General features: G+C 39.5%; 1 long non-coding RNA gene across 1 annotated transcript in view; it reads left to right on the top strand.

Moving 5' to 3' along the window:
• The window catches only part of LOC107833496 (uncharacterized), an 11224-nt gene extending 3779 nt beyond the window's left edge, over window positions 1–7445 (top strand). The window contains exon 3 of the long non-coding RNA XR_001659241.1: window positions 7359–7445. This is a non-coding gene — a long non-coding RNA (uncharacterized LOC107833496). The remainder of the gene's footprint in view (window positions 1–7358) is intronic.
• Window positions 7446–7487: the final 42 nt, after the last annotated feature.

Genomic DNA, 7487 nt, shown 5'->3' with positions numbered 1-7487 from the left:
AAAGTTGAATGTGCTGATAACAAAATCAAACAAAAATCATCAATGGAAATCAAATTTATTAACCAATGGAGGCCTGGATTTGGCCTGGCCTGGACAGTGAAGAAACTAGATGCCATAGATCACAACTTCTCTTTCTGATGTCTCTGGAGTCAATTTTAGCTTCCACTTCCTTAGCCACCCCATGTAGTTGTATGGGGCGGCTATTAAATAGTGTGGACAGAATAGTGAGTGGCAGTTTGTTTTGCTCATTTCTCTGTTTCCACTGCATGAAATGACTGTGGAACTTATTTTGTTGTAAACTAGAGCATTTTTTGGTATTGTTTACCTGATTTAAATAATATAGTGCAATATTATTTAAATGATTGAAATATATATGTATGCCATGAATCTATAGATATTTTAATTAACAATAGATAATATAATTTATACAGTGAGTATTATTTATTTGTGTGTCTGATTTTTGATGTGAGCACAGTCATGAATAGGGATTTATTGAATGATACTGGCCAGGTCTTAAACTGATGATGGTGAGCTACAGAAAAGCCCAGAATGAAGAGCAACAAATCGTCTTCTGTTTTTGGACTGTTTTGAATCTTTATATTCCTGTTCCATGGCATACCCAAAACTTCATTGGCATTAGCCTTTGTTCGACATGAACTATCAAATTTGGCCTTCACGGACTACACTTATTGGGGCTGTGTCAAACAATAAAAGCTGGGGTTCTGGAGACAATGTAAATTAATAATTTGCACAACAAAGAAAATAATATCAAACTTTATTGCTTATTTGTCGGTTGTTTGTTTTATGTTTCACTGTCCATAATTATAAATTTGAGTGAACATTCAGGATTTGTTTATTAAATATTATTGGTATTTGTTGTACAAAATTCAATGTATGGTGCCTGTCAAATATAAATTCAGTCTCTGTGATTCTGTGTTCATTCTTAAACTCCCCTTGACAGAATCATACCTGTATCTTCTGTCAAATAGCCTGTTCATATAAAGACTGATTAAGGTTACTATTAGCACTCTCATTACCTAAAGGCAACACACTTGCTACACTGTGCTGTAGGGGATAATTTTTTTTGAGTGGAATTGTACAGGAAGTCAACAGCCAGGCTATAGAATTCCAGGACAGAAGGAGCTTTTATGGTAATAAGCAAATTTTATCTGATAAATGCATATATAATAATGTGAAAGGTAATAAAGACTTTTTTCCTCTTATGGACTTAAATGCAATGTTTGGCTTCTTCTTTAATAAATATTAATTAAAAATACTAAAATGAAAATTATAAAGCCTTAAGTATTTCAGATATGTAAAAATGTTCATGTTTTTCTCCTTATTCTTTTTAAACTGTATAATTCTTAGTTCCCAGCAAGATTACATTGTTATAAAATTTAGCAGTTTCATGGTTAGAATGAAAAATTCTAACCATGAAGAGAAAAGCCTGGATCCTAGAATGAGTGGCGGTGTCCATGGTGACGCAGGAGCTGAGGTATGGAAGAGAACATGCTAAACAAGGCCTGAGCACATAACAAGCTCTTCCTCAAATAAGAAACTACAGTGACAGCTCAGTTACTCCTCAGGATGTTTAATCAAAATGTACATCTACACTGTCACAGTGGGTGCAGATGGAAAGATGAATGTCCGCTCTGCTCATTGGATAGGTAGAGAACACAAGATGGCTTCAGACACATGTTGAGGGATTTGGACTGTCAGGGTTGACGTCTTTGTGAAATGGGCAGATGGAGCCGGATGAAGACGTAGGCATGAGAAAAAGGAAAACCACAGGAGATGGATCAGGCTGAGCCCAAGATTGATGTGTGTGAGAAATAGGTCCATATCCAAATTCTTGCTGTAATATGCAATGAACAGGGTTTCTTACAAATGTTACCATCTGAGAGGATTTGTCATCTCTGAGTTCTTCAGACATTTAATGTGTTTTTCTTAAAATCTGTATTTAAAAATCTCTGCAGGTGATTCCAGAATGGACTGAAAACCCTCACAGGTTTGTGGCACAACCAGGCTGAAAGAATAATCTGAGAATTAATCTGCAAACGGGACAACAGATGAACAGCAGCACATGTCACCTGCAGAGACGTTTCTACAGGTTGGTGCAAACAGTTTCCCAGATGTGAGCCTGCTGCCATCTTCAGAGGTGCAGTGATGACTCTGCCTTTGTCAAACTCATCACAGCTGAGAACGACTCAGAGGACAGACAGTGGACTGGATTTTGTGGACTCGTATTAGTGGAACTAAGTCTTTCCTTTTTTACATTTTAAATAAAATGATCCTGCTACGTTGGACGTCCCTTGGATCAGAGTATGCAATTTCTGTTAAGTACTCCGCGGTGATGTGCAGTTAGGGGACTACCTCACCTGCATTTCTGACAAGTAAAACAGGTACATAAGAAGTAAAATAAATGCTAACAAGAATGAGAGAAATTAGTTTACTTGACTTTTCCATAAGTTAGTTTTTATTGGCAAAACAACATTTTTGTGGCCAAACTTGTGGTCAAACTTGCAGAATTTACTCATTGCCTGTAGAAATACATGGAAGGACTACAAGGTGAGGCAGGCAGTGCTGTGCCTCGCCTGTGGGGGCGCTGTGTGAATGAAGTAGACAGTTAGGAGCACGCTTATTGTTGTTTTCTTAATATCACCAAAATGGTGACGTTCCACAGTTTGTGTCATATGTTGAATGAATGCGTGTGACATATTTAGTCTCTCTGATCGGCCATAGATGCTCAGTGAAAGTGTGGCGGCTGAGAGACACAGGCCCTGAACTGGGCCCCAGTGCTGCCCCAGTTCAGCACTGGGGCAGTACTGAACTAACTATAGGTACGCCTAGGTGGGACCCATGTGGGGGAAAGGAGGGCTGATATATGGGTCCCATATGGGTTTGTCCGCGGGTTCCACGATGGCCCCACATGGGTTTGCCCATGTAGGGCCACAGCCCACATGGGCCTTACATGGGCCCTAAATGGACAAACCCATGTGGGCCACCACCATATAGGGCCCATGTAGGGCCCATGTGGGCTGTGGCCCTACATGGGCAAACCCATGTGGGGCCATCGTGGAACCCGCGGACAAACCCATATAGCACCCATATGGTCTGCCCTCCTTTTCCCCACATGGGGCCCACCTAGGCATGCTGGCTGGGTAGGTGCTCTTTTTCTACACATTGAAAAGACTGACAACAACCGGTAAAATACGAAGATACAGTTGGCATAGCACTGTTCCAGGCAACTCTCCTCCTTGGTGTTCGTCTCCATTAACGCTGCCAGATGTTTAAAAATCAAAAGTAAAATGAGAGACATACAAGGACTTCTTTTAGAAGAGTGACAGACATTCAAGTAGAAGGATAGGTGCATTGATTTCATATAAAAATAAAGCTAAGATCATGCACGATTTTCAATTTCAATAGGTCAAAGAAAACATACAAATAAAAAAAAATCAAGTTTGACTTAATTTTAATAATCTTTTATTTTTCTTGCCATCATATAATTGAATTATGTGGAATTGATTAAAGCATAACAAAAAGTTTTAATTAGTTAAGCTCAAAATTAAAATATAAACTTTTATTCTGGATTTTCAATTTGCATTTCTAGTTCTGGGGCAGTTAGTTCCTCACCAGAACCTCACTACACATCACTTATACACAGTATTTATGCTATAATCTTGTCCTGTACAATATCTCACTCTTTTCCCATCATTTTATGAATCTACACAATGCTGCTCACCAGTGTTGTAGTACTCGAGATTGGTCTTGGTCTCAAGACCATTTTTTGATGGTCTCGGGCGCTGAGGACTCAGCATTTTATTTCAAGACCAGTCGAGACCGCAACTGTGAACATATCACTAAATGTACAGCATATTGTCCAGTTTATTTGTTAACATATTTGTTTTCAGTGGATGCAAAACGCACCGATTAAAATCTAACCAATAACGTGACTTTCCAATTACGTGTTTCTGTTTCTCCTCCCTGCCCCCCTCCTTTCACTCTTACGCGGCGCTCCAGGACATGCGCAGTGTTTTTTCTCTGAGCGGCAGAAGACGTCTGTCTAATCGTCAGTAATAGAATAGCGCTGCATAAATCATAAGAAATCCGATGGCCACAGCTAACTCAGCAGCGCTTCGCTTTCAGAGACGGTGGGGACAACGTCTAACTTTTTTCGTCACTTAGAAAAGAAGCTCAAAGAAAGGTAAGCTCCGTTGACGTGACGTTAGCAAAGCTAGCTGTATAGAGACACATAAGCATTTGTGATGGAAAAAAGTCACTCACTGCACTGAATTATTGTGCGGAGATGTTGACTGACTTGTCGCATATATGGGACAACGCTGTGTCCAAAAGTCTGCAATATATTGATGCGACATTCAGGAACAGTACGATACATCTGCTCGTCTCTTTACTTATTAGATAGGACTGGAGTGTCACTGAGAGCCGTTGTTCTATCAGATTACCATACGCTGTCAGAATAGCATATATGCAGTGAGTACCATGCCTGCGCATTAAGAAGTCCGACAGTCAGAGGAGTTGTCAGTTCACCATATGCAACAAGTTATGACGAAAATAAGTCATTAAATTGTTTTCCATGATAACTTTATAGACATACATGCGTTGTCCTGGTTTCAAAATGTATTTAAAGCAAGGTCTGGCTGCAGCTTGAGTCAGCTACAACACATGCCCATGTAAAACTCATTAACCTACTTAATTGCTAAGTCAAGATGCCATACAACTGTTAATAACAAAGTGTATGATGATCTATGTCATGATTCTATGTTGCTAATTAAATAAAATTATATGGTAATGACGTATCTGACAAATATAGCCGTGAGTTTGTGCTAAGCTATGACGATCTGACAGCGTATGCTGACCTGACAGAACACTCTTCTTTGTTCTTGTAATCCTCTGCGTACACTGCAGTAGCTATCATTATTTTATTTATGTACATTGATATTTTTTAATTAACAAATAAATAAAACACAAGAACAAAAGAGCACACAGAGCATGCACATTGCTCTTTGATTGTTTTCGTTCAAAGTGGCAACTGTAATGGTAGTCTGCCATGGTGTCAGACTGCCTGGCTTCATGTAGCGGGAGAGAGGGTGAGAACAGTCACGGTGAGCATCTTGTGATTGGTTACTTCTTGCTTGTTGCTCCTTGGTCAGTGTTCATAGTTGAGCGTCAGGGCATTACCTCAATTGCTATGTTTAATGGTGCAGACAGTGGTGGTTTCTGACATGAGCAACATGGACAAACACCCAGGGTGTTATCTTTTTAGGGATGGCACAAGACCACTGCAGATTGTAGCACAGAGATAGAAGCAAAGCAGAACAAAGAGCTTGTTCTGCTTTTAATATTGGTTACATTTATTAAGTATTTAATATCCAGATGTTTTTATGGGACTGTGGATCTTTCAGATCAATTTGAGAAGTAATTTTGATCATATTTCACATTTTATCGTGTCATGTAGCATGGGGCGCTGGACTTGGTCTTGACTCGGTCTCGACTTCCCTTGGTCTTGGTCTTGTCTTGGTCTCGGACCCTAAAAGTCTTGGTCTTGACTCGGTCTCGATACACTCTGGTCTTGGTCTTGTCTTGGTCTCGGGTTAGGTGATCTTGACCACAACACTGCTGCTCACAATAAAGGATATTTCTTCTCATCTAGCATTTTGGGGTATGAGTATTTTGCTGTGGAATGGATTCTTTCACAAAGCAACATTGAGGAAGTAATATTGAGGAAGTAATATTTTATTGTAAAATATTGAGGGAGACATGTCTCATTTACATATAACTATTGCAACATACATTAACAGAAACATATGTACTGTGTTACGTCCTGTTCTTCAATAAAACCATGCGTATTTCAGCAGCAGCACGGTGCATGGTCCGGTCCAAACAAAGTCAAACAGGAAGCCTTCATCAAACATGTTTGTTTGATGAAACAAACATGAGCCAACGGTGCGCATCTTCAGCAACAAATAAAATATAAAAGTTGATGCAACCTGCAGAGAAACAAACTCCTGCTCCATGCTTTAAAATAAGCTGGTATTTCTCCACAACAATAGAGCTGGACAGTTGTAATATTTGATGTTCTAGCTGCAAACCGTTCATCCATTTATTCAGTGCTTACCAGGCTCACTGGGGGCTGGGACATATCTCCACTGATACTGAGCTGACATTTATTAAGATTCCCTTATTTACGTGTCAAGATGTTTATAAGACGGGATCTCACACGGGTCCCAGGACTACTCTAACACAAACATTCAGTAGAAAAGACATTAATATAAATCAAAATTGTTTCTGGTGCTTTGGTCTAGAGAAAAAGGAGAATAAACCTCCAGGCAAACAGATCCGGTAGTGACAACTCCACATCAACTTGAGCGTCTCTCTCTATAGAATCAACTTTGATCAACAGATGCATCTGTCCTCTGGTGCTTCGCTGTACTGAGTTTGAACAAAGTGTAGGTGTGTGTTTGCATGCGTGGGCAGGTGTGTGTTCAGGGGAGGTTGGTGTGAGGGCAACAGAAGCAGCTGTAAAACTGTAGAGAAGCAGGGAAGTGATTGAAACGTGTCAGTGACAGCAGATGGATGGATGACTGCTGTCATGTCACTGATTTCACCAAAGACAACGTTATCTCTTTTGACTGTATTTCACAATGTTTGTCTGGTTGCTGCTTGAGGATGACTGGAGGACCGTGTGTCCACACACTGTCACAGCCCAAAGCAGCAAACGAGAGCAAAATGTTATCCACTGTCCGCTGCTACATTCAGACACTTCAACTTGTAATCCTGATCTCATGGTTTTAGAAATCATTTGGAAAGATCATCCTAAAAGCAGAGTACCCAGAGAAATGACCTGAGCAATGAATAATGCTGCTGGTAAACACTCTAAGTAGTTACCACAAAGTGTAGAAACTATTTAGAAATGACAAATAAACTGATGTGCAGAAGTGTAAACCATCATTCATAAAGACAACTCTTTTCATAACCTTAGAATAGCTTATTTTAAATTTTTTCAATCTGCTAAATATTTGATAGTTTGTGTTTTATAGATCACATAGTCTCGCATAGTTGTGAAAGAGAAGGAAAATTCTACATCTTTCTACAAATAATAATCAGAAACATATGGCTCATATTTCCATTCAGTCCCGCTCAGCCAATATTTTGCAGAACGACTGAATTTGTTTGTGCAGTTAAATTTGTACGTTAGATTAGACGGAGAGCTCTGTGCTACAGATTCACAACTGGATTTAAGTCTGAACTTTCACTAGGCCATTTGATCTCAGTTGATGTGGCAACCTGGGGGTGGATTTTCTTTTTTTTTATTATCAACCCAAATATAGAATATTAAGGGTTACAATGACCAACAAACGCCACCTGGAATAACTCCAGGAAAATGTAATGTAATAAGGACACAGGTAAGTTCTGCTGGAAATGAGGAGACACGATTCAGAAAGTTCTAGAAAATTTATTAAACTTCA

Source organism: Poecilia formosa, unplaced genomic scaffold, assembly GCF_000485575.1.
Source record: "Poecilia formosa unplaced genomic scaffold, Poecilia_formosa-5.1.2 Scaffold397, whole genome shotgun sequence".
NCBI lineage: Eukaryota > Metazoa > Chordata > Actinopteri > Cyprinodontiformes > Poeciliidae > Poecilia > Poecilia formosa.
Note: the sequence above shows the minus strand (reverse complement) of the source record. Positions and strands in the feature narration are given on the sequence as shown.